We start from the raw sequence: 17,732 nt of genomic DNA on the forward strand, positions 1-17,732 counted from the left end.
CGTATATGCGTACCCTAAATAACACTGAGTGGGGGGGGGGGGGCGGGGTTATGTCTCACCATCCTGCACAAAAGAGACAGCAAGAACAACAACCAATAACAATTATCTATCTCCGTGTATCTCAACAATCTTTTTTCGTTTCTTTATTCACCCTAATTATTTTTATATTACTGACAAAAGGCTTCTGTTTTATTACTTCTTTCACTAAACAGTAAAATCCTGTAAATCATAGTCGTAATCGTGATATACTATAATGTTTTAAACTGAAGATGGCGCTAGACCACTTCGGAGGACATACTTCATGACCGAATCTCTTTGTTAACCCTAAAAGCCCCCCCCCCCCCCCCCCCCAAGATCTCGGCAACCGTAACTCCAATCGACTCCAAATGTGGCATGGTGATAGATGTTCATGATATCTACGATATTGCATAGTTAAAATATTTTATTTAATTACAATATGCTAATAAGCGCTCATCAATTATGCAAAAAAAAAAAATTGTTGTTGTTGTACTTTTCTTTATATATGGGGATTTTTTACGGAAAAAACTGTGTTCATGTTACAATATACATGCTAAGATAATATCAACACAATCTTTGATAACAAAATGGTGATTGATATGATAATTATCCAACTTATGCATAATAATGATGTCATATTAAATCATGAACACGTGTTTTTGTGATGATCTCATTATATATAAATGATGCATACATTATTTTCATTACTTTTTCTAACTGGTACTAATTAATGGTAACGTATAATATCCCTTACCCCCCACCAAGTAACGCAACAACAAATCCCAATAAAAGTAATCATCTAAAATCATTGTGGCGTGCGCCTGTAATCCAGCTAACAGTGGAAGTTACAAACTGATTCAGGCGAGGACGCAGGTTCGAAACTGATCGAGTCACGTCTTTCGGATGGTGACGTTTAAAGGTCGGTCCCCAGACGTAAATAATCATATCTGATTGATACACGTCTGTAAAAACCCAATACACACACACACACACACACACACATTCTCACATCAGGGCCTTTGTGGGGCACCTGATTGTGGGGTATTTCTGTGCGTTCCAGATATACCTTGTGGTCCCCTACTAGTGGGGTATGTACAACCTGGCGATAACAACCCGGCGGTGTGCTTACGATGTTACCATAAAAAAGTGTGCAAGTTTTAGCACACGCTCACAAAAAGTCATTTATGGGGTACCACTTCTAATGCCCCGCAGGGCATAGGACACCGAATATACAGTCATTTGAAAGACTTTACTCTGTGGGGTCCTGAAAAAATACCCCACAAAGTAAAAATGCCTCACAAGCAGGCGCGTACGCAGGATTTTTTCAAGGGGGGGGTTTTAACATTTATAAATCGGTCCGAAAATTTCGCAACGACTCAGCCGACCGCTGAATAAGCGGGGGGGGGGGGGGGGGTAAGAGGACACATTTTTTTTTTTTTTGGTCCCAAAAAAATCGCAACGACTCAGCCGACCGCTGAATAAGCGGGGGGGGGGGGGGGGGGGGGGGGGGGGGTAAGAGGACACATTTTTTTTTTTTTTGGTCCCAAAAAAATCGCAACGACTCAGCCGACCGCTGAATAAGCGGGGGGGGGGGAAGAGGACACATTTTTTTTTTTTTTTGGTCCCAAAAAAATCGCAACGACTCAGCCGACCGCTGAATAAGCGGGGGGGGGGGGGGGGGGGGGGGGGGGGGGGGGGGGGGTAAGAGGACACTTTTTTTTTTTTTTTGGTCTCGAAATTTGGAAATTTGACATTTTGCTCCGTTGGGGGGGGGTAAGGTCACCTTTTTTAGGTCGGCCATGGGAATAATTTTTTTTTTTTTTTTTTTTTTTTAATAATTAAAAAAAAAAAAAAAAAAAAAAAAAAAAAATCCAAAAGGGGGGGGTTTTAGGTTTTTTTTAGGGGGGTTTACACACAAAAAATTTCCAAAGGGGGGGGGGTTAAACCCCCCAAACCCCCCCCCCCTGCGTACGCGCCTGCTCACAAGGGGTATGTGAAGCGCACATAAAACCCCACAAGAATGCTGAGGTGAGAGCACACACACACACACACACACACACACATACACATCAGTGGATATTGTAATATTGTCTATCAAATCCTGACAATCATGATGCACCGTAATGTTCTAATTTAAAACTAAAGATGATCCAAGACCACGTTAAATTACTGCTTTGTCTGGAATCTAGGGAGAGAGAGAGAGACAGAGAGAGGAGACCGAGAGCGAAAATATTTGATCAATGGTAGAACTTTTCACTGCTGGTGACTGAAAATTAATTTTTCTTTTCATAGTCAAATTCTGGAAATAATAATCACAATCATGATGCACTATAATGTTTGAAACTAAAGATAATGCTCGACCCCACTTTAAAAAGATGGTTCATAAAGGAATAACGGTAGCGAATGATAACCCTTCACCCACAAAGAAACAGCAATAAAACCTAATAACAATAATCACTCTCCAAGTTTAGCAGTGAATTTTATTTATCCTCTTTTTCATTTTAGCACTCAAAACATAAATTCATGCCATGAAAAGCTCAGAACAAAATCTTATGCCTACAAAAAGGAAAACCCACACATATTGGGAGGGGGGGGGGGTAGATTGGAACAAAAAGAAGATGACGAGACCCCGACTTCCTCGTAACGTATTCGTTATTTAATTCAAATTTCGTTTGTCGAGTTACACTGGTGCCTCCCTTCCCTATGATGTGAGAACCCCTCAGTGGCAGAGACCAATCTCTGCCTCGGACATGAGACAACAAACTACGAAGTACAGTGTATTTCATGAACAAAAAGGAAAGGCAAAGACAGAAAGGGGGAAGAAAGAGAGGGGGAGAGAGAAAAATATTTGAGGAATGGTAGAATTTTTTTTTTCTTCTTCTATGTTGAGTCAAATCCTGAAAATCATAAAGTAGATCATCATAATTTTTATACTATAATGTTTATGACTTAAAATGGCGCTATAATACCACGTTAAAAAGCTGCTGTCTCCGGAATCGAAAGAGGGATAGAGAGAGAGAGAGAGAGAGAGAGAGAGAGAGAGAAGAGAGAGAGAGAGAGAGAGAGAGAGAGAGAGAGAGAGAGAGAGAGAGAGAGAGAGAGAGAGAGATGAACAGAGAAAGAAAATATTACATTGGTAGATCACTTTTTTGCTGCTGGTTTCTGAAAATTCATGATATTTTCAAATTCTGGAGATAATAATCACAATCACGATGCTCTATAATGTTTAAGAATAAAGCTGCCTCTATTAGGGTAGGAGCCCCCGGCAAAAATTCAAATAGAGGTGTGGTGGGCGGGGGCGTCGTCCCGGAGCCCCCAAATAAGAAATAGGGTGATATAACATTTATTTGTTGTTTTACAAATGCAAATTTTGGTACAAGGCTTCCTTAGGACTTACTAAAAAATATTAGGATAGAAGCCCCCTGCAAAAAATAATATAAGGGTGTTGTGGACGGGGGCGTCGTCTCAGAGCCCCAAATAAGATATAAGGTAAAATAACATTGAGTTGTAGTTTTGCAAACGCAATCTTTGGTACAGGGCTTTCTTAGGTCATTCTGAAAGATGTTATGGTAGGAGCCCCCAACAAAATATTTATAAAGGTGCGATTTGGGGGGGGGCGGGGCGTCGACCCAGAGCCCCCAAATAAAAAATAAAATCAAATAACATTGATTTGTTGTTGTAAAAATGCAATTTTGTGTACGGGGCTTCCTTATGACCTTCTGAACGATGTGAGGGTAGGAGCCCCCGGCATTATATTCATATATATATATATATATATATATATATATATATATATATATATATGTGAATGGGGGCGGGGCGTCGTGCCAGAGCCCCCATGTTATATATAATGTAAGATCACATTGGTTTGTGGTTATGCGACCGTCTGTTTTTGGTTAAGGGCTCTTTTAGGATAGGACCTACTGAACGATATTAAGGAAGGAGCCCCTAAAAAAACATTCTCTTAAAGAGAAGGTTGAGTTCTGGGAAGAGGTAAAAAAATAATTTGTGAGCGTTATCATTGTTATTATGCAAGGGTGGAAGGACATCAGATTAAACATGTTCCCTGAAAAGTACGGCTCTTCAAATGCCTTCATACTCTAAATATAATATGAAACATCGTAAAAATCGGGGGGGGGGGGGGTAGGTTTTTTCGCCATGTGCTCGTGTAGTCCCATATACATCATTCTGTGTACAGTGCTTGTAACTTTGCCAAGATTTGGCCAAATTTCTTATCATTTTGATGATTCCAGAACCTTGCAATACACACGAATACTTATATACTAGTTGATCAACCTTTTCTGATAGATTCCACACCGTTTCTTTCAAAATGCAATCACATGACCAGAACTCAACTTAATCTTTAAGAGTGAAGGGGGGCAGGGGCGTTGTTCCAGAGCCCCCACATAATATACATTGCATATTCACTTTGATTTTTTTTATTGTTTACCTGAATACTGAATACTACTGAAAAGAAATTCATTTAAAAATAACATTGATTTGGTGTTGTACACATGTCATATTTGGTACAATGCTTGAAGGACTTACTGAAAGATATTAGGGTTGGAGCCCCCAACAATATATTCATAAATGTGTGATTTGGGGGTGGGGCGTCGTACTGGAGGCTTCTTCTTGTCTCATTGATATAGTTTGATGGACTCGACTTGTCTTACAAGACAATGGTCGGCCTTTCAAGAACCTGGAAAGGCTCAGAGTCAACGGTCATCTTCTAAAAGGGATGCTTTGCTAGATAAACAAATGACTCTGTGGCATCATCGTACACTTTTCAAGCCTGCTAGACTGACTTGAAATGGGTATAACACAGGAAGTGCTTGTGATGTCAGCTCTCTCAAACTCCCACAGATGGCATTGATGTGGAAGTATCCGTATTTCTTCCCCATACCTTATGCCACCAAGATGTCAGTTAATGGTGGAGTCTTGAGGAGATCATAGAACTTGCCGACACGGATGACTACAACATCAAGACACTGCCAGTTTCTCTCTTTTCACAACCAGGTTTGTAAAAAACGCGTAAAACGCGTCATAAATGACGTACGAAAACCAAGGTTTGTCGACAAACCTCCTTTGTGAATTCGGGCCAGTAGGTTTTATAAGTGGTCTAGCGCCAGCTTGAGTCAAAAACATTATAGTGTATCATGATCGTTCAGGATTCGATTGCTAAAGAAAAACAAACATTTCAGTAACAATATTATACAAATATGTAAAATTTTTCTTTATGAGAGAAATGAATAAAAACCTATGAAAACAAAAAACAAGCAGTGGAAAAGTTCTACATTTTACCTAATATTTTCTCTCTCTCTCTCTCTCTCTCTCTCTCCCTCTCTCTCTCTTCTCCTCCTCTCCCTCTCTCTCTCCTCCTCTCTCTCTCCCCCCTCTCTCTCCCCCCTCTCTCTCTCTCTCTCTCTCTAAACAGTACTGGTAGCCCTTCTACTACGACAACGAAACCCCCAGTCAGAATATCTAATAAAATTAATAACTCTTCAAGTTTCTTGGTGGATTAAAAAAAAAAAATCCTCATTGTTTCCTTTTTAGTGTGTGTTTATCTCTCAATAATTAAGAGGCGAAAGTGTTTGATGGATGAAGTAAAGACAATTAACAGAGAAAGTGAAAGTCTGGAATTTTCCATTGACGGCAGAGAGTCAATTAATAGACCGGTTAAAGGTACAATGTCCCTTTTACAGCTAACATCAAGTTCTGTAGAACTTTGCAGGAATTATGAATATGGCATGTATGTCCTATTTGTGAAATTTAAACGTTAGCAGTGTTCTAAGATTCAAATTATGCAAGGAAACCCGTTTACTCGCTAGACTTCACTGTCAGACACTATTGAGTGACTGACTGGCTTTTTTTGTTCTTTGGTAATAACATACATAACATGAGCTGCATTTGTCTATTATAACCTACTTCTTGTAATGGCCAAAATTAAACTGATCTTTACACAGCATAAAACATACGACCATTCGGTACAATGGTCTGAAAATCAGACTATTACTTACTGGCTCTATCGCTCTTAAGTCGATTTGACAACAAATAGTCGTTATTTTCTGAATTAAAGACATTTTCAAGCCCCCCCCCTTTTTTTTAGGGAAGTTCTAAATTAGTATTTACTTTCAAATGCCGTTGGAATTTAACCTTTTCATTTGTTTTGGCCTGCAAATGGGACAACGTACCTTTAATTAACATATTCAAATATTATACGTACTTTTTAAATAAAGGTTGTTCTTGACCGTAAAGCTTGCCCAATTATTGCCCGACGTAGCAACACGTAATGTAAGCATACTGGATATCAAGTATTATTAATAACAGGTTAACGGAATAACTTGTCATTAGGTCCCAAGGAAAGAAACATCCATACATTTGAATATGCTCGTAAACCGGTGTATTGTATTTCAATAGTCAGAATGCAAATTGCATACATTAATTGCTGCTGGATATATATATATATATATATATATATATATATATATATACATATATATAGAAAAACCATAAAGGCTTATCCTACCTAACAACATGGAATGTATGCAATTCGCATTCTGACTATTGAAATACAATACAGGTGAATGAAATGATTTTTATGAAGGCACTTCACAAAGACATATGCATTAGATTTGATTACATTATGAAAATGGCCTATTTTGAAGCCAAAAGGCGTTTAGTCTTTTTTTTGGTCCTGATCTTTAGTCGTTGCTGATATTCTTATGGCTTTCTTTCCGAGCAGTAATTGTTGATTTTTTTTTTCTTCTCAAACCAACAGGCAGATAGTTTTGATAATTTCTACCTAGCCAGCAGAAAGTGTTGATTTCAATTCCTGCAACCATGGGTAAGTGATTGGAATGTCATATTTTACGGAGGGAGAGGGGGGAGGGGGAGAGGGGGAGAGAGGGAGGGAAAGAGGGAGAGAGAGAGAGAGAGAGAGAGAGAGAGAGAGAGAGAGAGAGAGAGAGAGAGAGAGAGAGAGAGAGAGAGAGCGAGAAAGCGAGCACGAAAGCTGATGTTTTTTAAAGTAAATAATTCGTTTGTTGTTGATAATCACGAATGCTTCCTCAGACTCGACCGAAAGAGACAACACCTGTTTTAGCTTTAGCGCCACCATGCGACACGATACACATAATTGCGTTCGGGAGTTACTGTGATATTTTTTCCAGATATCTTCGATCATGCACAATTTTCTTTAAATCCTTCATTTGTTTGACTTAAAGAAAGATTGCATGCAGGATAGTGACGGTGACTGATTGGAATACACATAAAATAAACTTTCTCCATTTCTAGATTAAAGGTACTATGTTCCTTTTGCAGCCAACCTCAAATGCTGTTGCAGGAATTATGAATATAGTCCTATCTGTGAAATTTAAACGTTAGCAGTGTCCTCGTATTCAAATTATGCAAGGAAACCCGTTTACTTGCTAGACTTCACTGTCAGACACTATTGAGTGACTGGCTGGCTTTTTTCCTTCTTTGGTAATAACATACATGAAAAGAGTTGTAAAGGGTACATGAGCATTTGTCTACATCAATAACCCACTTCTTGTGATGGCCAAGATTAAACTGATTGAATCTTTGCGCAGCATAAAACGTATGACCATTCAGTACAATTGTCTGAAAATCAAGACTATTACTTTTGGGCTCTATAGCCCTAAAGTCGATTTGACAACTAATAGTCGTTATTTTCCCACTTGAAGACATTTTCAAGCCCCACCTTTTTTTAGGGAAGTTCTAAATTAGTATTATCTTTCAAATGCAGTTGGAATTTAACTTTTTCATTTTTTGGCCTGCAAATGGGACATTGTACCTTTAAAATAAACATGCATATCTAAGTTGATGTTAGTTACAATGCAAAGTATTAAGTAAACTAGAATTGTATGAAAAGAGACCGCTGATGGTTTCGTTAGATTTAAAAAAAAAAAAGCCATTGGGGCATTGACTTTCAGAGCATCAAAACAGTGTACTTGACACCACGAAAGAGGAAAAGTTGATAATGACGTCATAGTTTTACCTCATAGACTGACATGCGTGTTTCACGGCACGTACAGAAAACCGCACTTGGGCAACCGCTATCACTTCTGCCCTGGTTTGAGGGGATATCTTTATTCGACCTTCCTTGCGATCAATTTCCTTAGGATCTCGTGATTTTTTGTTAAGCACTGGTTTCACTGTTTTTCAACGAACAAAAAAGATAGTCTGTTTCGTTGTCCTTGTCCGTTAGTTAATCTTGGCCGATACTACTACAAATGAATTCAAATAATATTGATAAAAACAATAACTATGACGCACTTACCCATCCGCGAATCATACTTGTATGACAACATAGCAACAAGAACTAAATTCAATGATCCTCGAAGAATTGTAAGTCTACGAGAAGTAGAAATAGTAATCATCATATGACCTTTTTATATTTTGTCATAGTTCTGATAAAAGTGACTGACTTGGTCATTTGCTCTTGATTTATGTCGATCCAGGATGCTTTGTCCCTAAAATCATTCATTTCCGTGAGCATGAAATGAATTGTAAATATTAAGTTTCATGACGTTTTGCGATAAAAGGCATTAATGAAAGAGAAAGTGTGCTCTTTGAAACTAGATACAATCATGTAAAATATTGTTCCTTTAAACAAAATCAGGGGAAAGAGGAGTATTATTTTTCCCTAGGAAGGCTTTATATATTATTCCCATCATTTATTTTTCCACAGGCTATTTCCTCAATACATAAATTGCATAATTATATTTTATGAAGGTTCTCGTATTTTATGGAATACTGTACTTCCTTTTCCCGCCAAGTATGATACTTCATGCAGTCTCACTTTCACTGGTTAACAATAACAATATTACCTTCTCGATGTACTGTACTTAGCAATGCCAGGACCTCGATTGTATGCTAATCTGCATATCATTGCATTGAACCCAAACTATGACATCATACCTATGAATAGATATCATATCGCGACGAAACAATGGGTATTATTTTGCCGTTTAGAAGCCACGGAAACGAACAAGCCCAGTTCGGCTGTGGCTCGACCGCGCAGAGGCTGATCGGTGATAATGATGAACGCTAATTTTGGCTTTCGGGCTGTGATTTAAACGATTAGGCGGGCTACAATCATCCCAATTAATTGCTTCCTTACTATTCTTTGCCATGATTAAGTTTAAGGTACAGCTGGTTGATCAGAGGTAATTGATTGATATTTATAATTGATAGCACGAGAAGGGAGTGGCGAACCGCACGCACTGTATTGCATAATTTCAAACACAACCTTTGCCACAGATATTGACATCGTGATGATAAGCATTTCCTTGTATTGTGTGCAAATCATGCCCAATAATTTCACAACCGTTAGTTAGAACTGCTGATGGGACTTGTTGTTTTCATGGAAGTTTCGACCAGTTATGCATTTCACCTTATACATAACTTGTTTCAAAACAATCACTATACGACATGTTTAGCTATATCAGTTCTTAAATTATGTTTAAAAGCATGTATATACTTATGGTCATGATTGTCACTAGAAAAACGGAGTGGAAAACTACCCCAATCGTTTCCCTTTTCAAGTATGTAAACTAACTTGTGGAACATACATTAACAATTCAGACTTCAATCTCGTCTAAAAGTTATACATGTAATTCATTTCATTTGCTCTGCCTTTATTTAGCCATTACGTCATCAAGACATTTATACATTTTCTATGTTTTGCTACTTTCATCTAATCTCCTTTTCGACAAAAAGTATCTCTTTTGTTGCCATAAACTTGTTTAATCTCGAGATAAAAATAAGTGAAGTTAAAAAAAGAGAAGAAGGTTTTCACAGAAAATGAATCCTTCAACTCTTTAGAGATTTCTATGCCATTTAGAATATGGTTCCTCTTTTGGATTGTACGACAGTAAAGTTTTAAAAATAACATTGCATGAAGGATATATTTGAATAGTGACATCACGTCTGCGCTCTTGTTTCGCTGACTCACTCGCGGTACATTTCACCACGTAGAGCAAGTCTGAAGGTGAATAAGCGAACGTATGCTGGTCCATGGCATAGACCTAATACAGAAGTGATGTATCGCAAAATTCTTCTCCTAAATCCTAGTTATGTCCTGATTAAAATGACTCTATTTTGTCGGGTCATATAACGATATTTGCTAATTACATTATTACTGCATTGTCATGATTTGGTGTTATAGATAAGAGTATTATTGCACCAATGACTTACGAGTCGGCGCTCAAACAAAAACACCCTCCTAATATTATTACGCATGCATGGTTAATAATCTAGGCCCAAGTTTAGGCCTATAATTAAAATATTTATATAAATTGGAAATTGATATAGTACAACGTGGCTAACTGAATAATTACATGTACATTTTTAAAAGAAAAATTGTAAACATGCATTCTCTTTAAAAGTAATGCATCCTTAGTTAGAAAAAACAAATAACAGAAACGTTTATTGAGAAAATAATTCACTTCTTTGAAATGGACGTAGCGAATATAAATGTTGGTGAAAATGTTGACAAATCGTCTATAGCAAACAAGGAAATTCCCCTTGGTAGAGCCTGCGGGGCGTGAAGGGCAAAGGCCATATTAGGACCGAGGCAATTATCCTGGTTATATTCTTTTTTATTCTCTTATTATTTGATTCATTATCATGAGATTGGGATCGTAAATTTATGATCTATAGTCATCAATTTATTCGGGTGTGTTTAAAGATAACAAACCATAAAATGGCTTAAAAAAACATATCATTATATAGTCGCACATCACGCGATGTTATTTTCCTGCCGATCAAAGTGCACACTTTGGATAAGTTTCTTGAGAAAAATAAATAAACAAGCGCCGAGCTCTAATAGTAAAACAATGATTAAACTGTATTCTTGAGCATCTTTCTGGAAATGGTGATATATTTTTCTGCAAACTTCTGATGAATTTCTTGTGAAAACAAATAAACATACGCCTGGTAAAAATATGTTAATGATTAATCCGAATTACTATTTCTCAATAACAATATTTGCGCGTTATTTTGAAAGTAATTAAATTTATTTTACTGCAAAGTTTGAATGAATTTCTTATGAAAAACAAATAAACATACGCCTTGCGAGAATAATGTTGATGATTAATCTGATTTCTCGTGAGCAATAACTTTGCTCCCTTTTTGGAATTGGTACTACCTTTTTACTACAAATTCTGGATGATTTTCTTAATTCGAAAAACAAATAAACGTTTGAAAAACTATTGAACGTAGGCTCAGTAATAGTATATTAATGGTTAATCTGAACTACGGTTTCTCAAGAACTCTTCAAACCTGAGGAATTACTGATTTTCTTTTTATAGTTTTGTTTGTGTATACATGTATGCTGCATATAGAAAACAAAATTGTGAACAAGTAGTGTTCAAGTATCTCAGCCCCCATTGGAAATACATGTCGAATGTAAAAATATTCCATGCACTAAACCCATTCAAACAACATTAATTTGATTTTCTAATGATAGAATAATCAAATTTATAAATTGTGATAATATACGCCTAATATTTCATTTGCTAAGTTTATCAATAACTTATATGACAAGCTGAATTATTAACAAATGATAATAACATTTAGAGTTTGATTTCATATCTCTCTTTTTTCCTCTCTCTCTCTCTCTCTCCCCCAACCCCTTTCTTTCTCTCTCTCTCTCTTGCTCTTGCTCTCTATAATTACTTTGGCGGCAGTTCAACGTTGTAAATAATCATATAGGTCAACATTACAGAGACTGAAGTACATGCATGCGACATAGTCAAATGACGGTAAATGATGTCATACTCTAAAAATATATAGCCAATTGAGTTGCGCGACAGCTCCGGCTACACTTAACGAAAATGTATACACAACACAACATGATCGACATGCCAAGATAATCATGATTATGTGCATATACTATATCCTTGCTACATATTTACCTTTTTACCATAATTATTAGAGATTTCAGAGGGGAGCGTGGCAAAATAAAATGCATTTAAGTATTGATATGTCATTAAACCATTAAGACCTAATTTTCCTTAAACAAGAATAATTGTCGGGGAGGGGTAGTGCAATGTCTCCATGCCCATCTCGCAACCGCACCCCTCACGTTTTAGCTACCGATTATCCTACCTCCATAATATACTATTATAATATAACAATAAAAATCCTTCCCCTGGTACCAGATGACACGAATGAAACTTATTTCCATGACATTTCGATGATTGTCAATCATTACTGAGGGGATACGTGCGCTCTTCAATGTTTGCTAAAGATGGAGGGCAAACAATTTTTAGCCAACGCATTATTTTTCAGACATGTATCGTGTTCATCGGAAGGCGATGAATATCACTTTGTCGTAATCTGATTCAATCTTTCTGGAATTATTCCCTTATGTTGGATTATGTCTGAAGAATACTGAAATAGAAATCATGTGTCGTTGAAAATAAAGTTATTTCACGTGTATGGTCTATTTCAGAACCCTGCTAATTTGTAAAAGAGGATCATACATTTTCTCTCAAAGCAGTCCATGTCGTCTTGTAAGGAAGATAATGAGGTTGATTTTTGCCTTCATCTTACTTTAGGCAAACTTAAAAACGGAATAACTCTTTCATTCAATTTGTTATTTTATTTTTAAAGACAATGAATAAGCGTGCAGTTGATCTGAATATTACAGGGATTATGGTTAAATGTCAGCGCAAGACAGTGTCAGTAAATTTTTCTATTTTTTTTTAAATTCAAATTTTCTTATAAAAAAGAATAATAAAAAAAGAAGAGAAAAACGCTACCAAAGTGTTTAAAGGGAAAGTTGAGTTCTGTTGCAGAGGGCGCAAAACAAAATAATTTTTTTGTAAGATACCGAAAAACTGAGTGTCAAATTTTGAAAGAATATACAATTTAAATGACAAAATCATCTTTGTTTAATCAAAATCGGTTCCGAGACGGCTGAAATATCCATAAATATAACGATTTCTAATACTCGTGTACCACCACAAATATTAGATAATTTGAAAAAGCCATTGAAAAAAACGAAATAGCGCCTTTTACCACGTATTTCAGCCAATGCCGATGTTGGATTTTTTGTTGGCATTTTCGTGTTGGTTATATTACGCACAACCAGCAGGCCCATGTATTGTTATTTTTAATTACATAATTAATTAACGGTCACCGTATTTTTTGAAAGTGGAGCTGAATTGGTATGATCGTAATGGCTAAATATCACACATTTCGGAGTCTAAAAAATGTCTAAAATTACCTTCATAGCAATTTAAGGTTCTAAGAGGGCACTAGAAATGTCATAGATAAGAATAAGCGCAATAACAATGCATTTTGGAGGCATTTGCGGTCTGAAAACAGAACTCAACTATCCCTTTAAGTGGTTGCATGGATAAGGTCTATATAATGAGTGTTTCTGTAGGGGATGCTAAAAGTCTAAAACCATAATGAAAGGGAAAATTATTTATGTCTCTTAGGAGACAGAGAGAGAGACATACAGACTAATGGGGTGTTGCAAGAAAGTTGCGATTGATTGCAAGTTTTTATTTCCCTTTATTGTTACATCATTCATGATAACATATTCTTATAATTTTATAGTATTTAATCTAACAAGATAAATGATTGAAGTGATGAAAAACTGGAAAATATTTGTCTTTACATACAAATTCTTTTTATTAGGCACAAAATCCATGCAATGCTTGTGATACAGATAAATATATTAATATAAATTTCTTAGAAGTATTGGGGCTAAACTAAATAATTATAGATATAGCTTTTTAAGTGCACTGAGAAGATGGTTTCTGATATTCTAGATAAGGTGGTATTAAGAGTGCATTTTTTGTAGCAATGGTTGTAAAACTTGAAAGATTCACATCATGCTATTAACAAATATCAAGCCAGAAAAAAAAAGAAGACATATTTTGCTTTGCATTCGATATTCAGACTTAAATTACAAATTAAACAGACATGACCAAAAAAATGTCTGCAGGACGAACTATGTTGATATTTGCTTCTACATATTCCAAACATGACATGTAATAGATATCAAATCAACATGTAAATTGAATGGGGAATATATCAAGTGTTGGGAAATTATTCCAAGAAATCTTACGACAACATTATTTACATTTTGGATATGTTTGTAATATAAAATATTAGAAATAACAAATCTTTACCCCCTGGTAAAATCACACCTCCCCCTCCCTGAATTGGACATGATGATATGTTCAATGTCTATGTACAGGTATACGATCAGAGGCATAGCGAGATATCTTCCAGGGTGGGAGAGCGCATAAAACTAAAAGTGAAGTGACGTGAGAAGTGACATTATGCACTTTAGAGTTTAGATATTAAAACTGACATTCTAATGCATCAATGAACTTTACAGTGCACTAGAATATACTTTTTTCCAATATATTTTTTTGAAGTTGGTGGGGGAGTGAGCACAGGAAATTGTGAAGGGCATCCCCCCCCCCCCCGCCCGGGCTCCGGCTATACCACCAGTGACAAACATACTCATCTGTATTATCTCTTCTTTTATCTACAATGATAAAAAGGCCAAAATACCAAAAATATATACTGTACATGTACAAAAGTAGTATACAATGCAACTAAGCTTTTTGATGACCAGCGACTATATCCTACAATTAATATAACTTTTTACATAAAATTATAGCGACACAAACCCCCAAACACACGTACAATTTCAAAAGAGACCAAATAATATTCAAATATATCATTTCTATCCACAGCACATTCATGTATGTATGAAGCTTATCTTCCTTTCCATGTGTTCAAATCAGGAGATTAGCAGAACCATGAATTATACTCTCTACCATTAGTGCTTTTCCCTCAAAATTAAATTACATGATGCAGGTAGAGAAATATCTGTGTTAGGCCTCGGTCACAAATGCCATTACGAACTGCTACGAACGCCGTACAAACGATTTTCAGACAATGGAAATTCGGGAAGACAATGGAAAAACAGGGAGATTCGTACGAAATTATCGTACGTACGAACCTTTGTGACGGTAGCATAACGTGTCTATAAATGAAACTTGTTAGCCTTCATAATCGATAGCATTCTTTTGATTGTGAAGATATTGAAAGGAAGACATTGGTACAAACAAAATCTTTGGCTTTGGAATGTGGGGGGTTACAAACAAACAGGCAAAGACAAATAAATGTACTCCAATCCATTGTGAACTCCACCTTCATCAACTCCAACTTGCTTTTAAAGATTGATCTCATTCACATGGAGTTATTTTTCTGGTTCAGAGTTTTAGTTCTGACAATAGTAAACTACGGACAATAGTAAACTACGGACAATAGTAAACTACGGACCTAAAGCCTCGGTCACAAATGCCATTACGAACGGCTACGAACGCCGTACGAACGATTTTCAGACAACGGAAAAGCAGGGAGATTCGTACGAAATTATCGGTCTTACGAACCTTTGCGACCGTATACTCAAAACACCATCTTTCACAAGAACATGAGATAATATAGAAAAATGGTCTACCCAACTTGATGAAAGTCTAGTTACATTGTCTTACACTGCTTCATCATCTACAGATTAACAAATACATATAAGTCATGCAATTATGTTGTTATTGCCTATAAGACATGAAATGGAATTTAAATACCAAGAAGCTTCCGTGTTACTTAATACAATGTTTATAAAGTAGCATCTTATATCCATTCACTTTACTGCCATTAACTTCATGTACCATTGTACATTTATTCTGTCTCTTTCTCAACTCATCAAAACTTTTTTCTTCTAATCTATTCTTAAAAGCTCTTCTAAATACATAATCCAGTAAACAATTTACATGGGACAGTCAGATCTGAACTGTAAATAATGCATACAAAGTTTGTACATATAAAACACAAGCAAATCTAAACCGCATTGATGGTGTAATGTTACACTCTTTCTTTATTTTTTATATTGTTGAATTTGTTTACTAAACTTACAGAAACCACATAATGTTGTGGCATTGCTTTGAAAATTACAAAATACTTAACTTTATATAAAACAGTTTTTTAATTAAATGCCATAAAAACAAAACAAATGATATTGGAAGAATAAAATAACAGTATGGAACAGAAATTTAGATAACAAAAAAAAATACAACGTCTATTTACCATGGACATAATGGACTCCTGATATGTCATACCATGACATTTTGACCCTTTGATCAAAATGACATAATTTCTCTCAAGTAAAACAGTAATTCTTTCACTTGAAGTGATATATTCTGGCTCATATACCAAAGGTGTCAGGAGTATGTATATGAAACTCATTTTGAAACAAACATGGTACTAAGACATTTTTGTGCATGTTCAAAGTAATGAACATTTGCAGCACTTCTTGTTATTTTGATCTGGGCCTAGTACAGCTCCGTGGCAGCTTCCTCAAACAACGCCTTGAGTCCTTCCTGAGTGAGAGCAGAGCATTCAAAATACTTCACACCACCAATCTCCTCCATCATTAATAAACCCTTAGAGTGGGTAACTGGTGATAGGTCCCTCTGAGCTAGCTTATCAATTGTCTCTTTATCATCCCGAAGATCCAAATTAGTTCCAACCAAGATGACGGGCGTGTTGGGACAATGTTGGCGAACTTCTGGATACCATTTAGCACGGACGTTGTCAAAGGAATCAGGGCTCACCAACGAGAAGCAAATAAGAAACACATCTGTTTGGAGATAGGAGAGCGGTCTCAGTCTAGGGTAATCTTCCTGACCAGTTAAATCCAACAATGCTAAGTGCAATGGCTTTCCATTCACCATCATATTGGCAGAAAAATCGTCAAATACAGTGGGAATGTATCCTTCAGGAAATGCGTTTTTGGTAAAGCTGAAGAGAAGATCAAATATGCCAGCCGCTCTGTCCCCGACTATTACACATTTAATATCCTGCATGTTGAAGCCCTCGTTTCCTTGAAAAGTAGCGTCGAAAACTATGACATTTGGTGTCTTTTACTTCTTCAGTGACTCTCTTTTCCCTCGCAAACGGACACGTAACTCCAATGCTGTAGTGCGATTTGCAATCGATTGAAACTCAACCTTTTGCAACGCCCCACTGTACTAGTCTCTTAAGTTTCCGAGGATTTTTTTAATTTGTTATTTATATATTATAATTTGAGTTAGGAAATCCTTTGAAATTTAAAAACTTTTAGGGTTCTGCACGCCTCGGGCTGAAAAAATTACACGTGTCATTCGTTTTGACTGCAGATCATTCTAAAGTTTGGAATTAAAAAAAAAAGTTGTTTGAAATCTCGAAAAGAAAAATGAAAACTCAAAATAGTTCCTGAAAGAGGATGGCACAGTATTAGTACGACATATACGACATGTGACCAGTCAGTGCATGTGACACATAATATGTGCTGGTTTTCATTTCATCTATCCACTTTCTACAAGCTGGCACATTAGGGATGAGTGATATATGCTGGCTGGAAGCTGCGGAAATAAGTTCAGGAAGAAGTGGATTTCAGTTCAGTTTCATATTAATATGTTGGTTGACCTACGACCAGACATTTCCCCTCAGAGTGTAAATTGGTGAAAATGTGTGGAAGAAAATTGAGATAACTGTGTCACACCACAGGCGCGTAGCCGGGGGGCGAAATTTTTATTCCCAAACAGGTTTGCAATTTCTTATATTTCCGTTCTCCTCAATGGCTGATATGTTCTACGTTATTAGCAGCTTGGAAAGAGGTC

At 36.5% G+C, this 17,732-nt stretch overlaps 1 pseudogene; it reads right to left on the minus strand.

Moving 5' to 3' along the window:
• Window positions 1-13,553: 13,553 nt before the first annotated feature.
• LOC100889991 lies at window positions 13,554-17,352 on the minus strand (annotated as a pseudogene).
• Window positions 17,353-17,732: the final 380 nt, after the last annotated feature.

This window comes from Strongylocentrotus purpuratus, unplaced genomic scaffold, assembly GCF_000002235.5.
Source record: "Strongylocentrotus purpuratus isolate Spur 01 unplaced genomic scaffold, Spur_5.0 spur5_scaffold_5, whole genome shotgun sequence".
In the NCBI taxonomy this organism is placed as follows: Eukaryota; Metazoa; Echinodermata; class Echinoidea; order Camarodonta; family Strongylocentrotidae; genus Strongylocentrotus; species Strongylocentrotus purpuratus.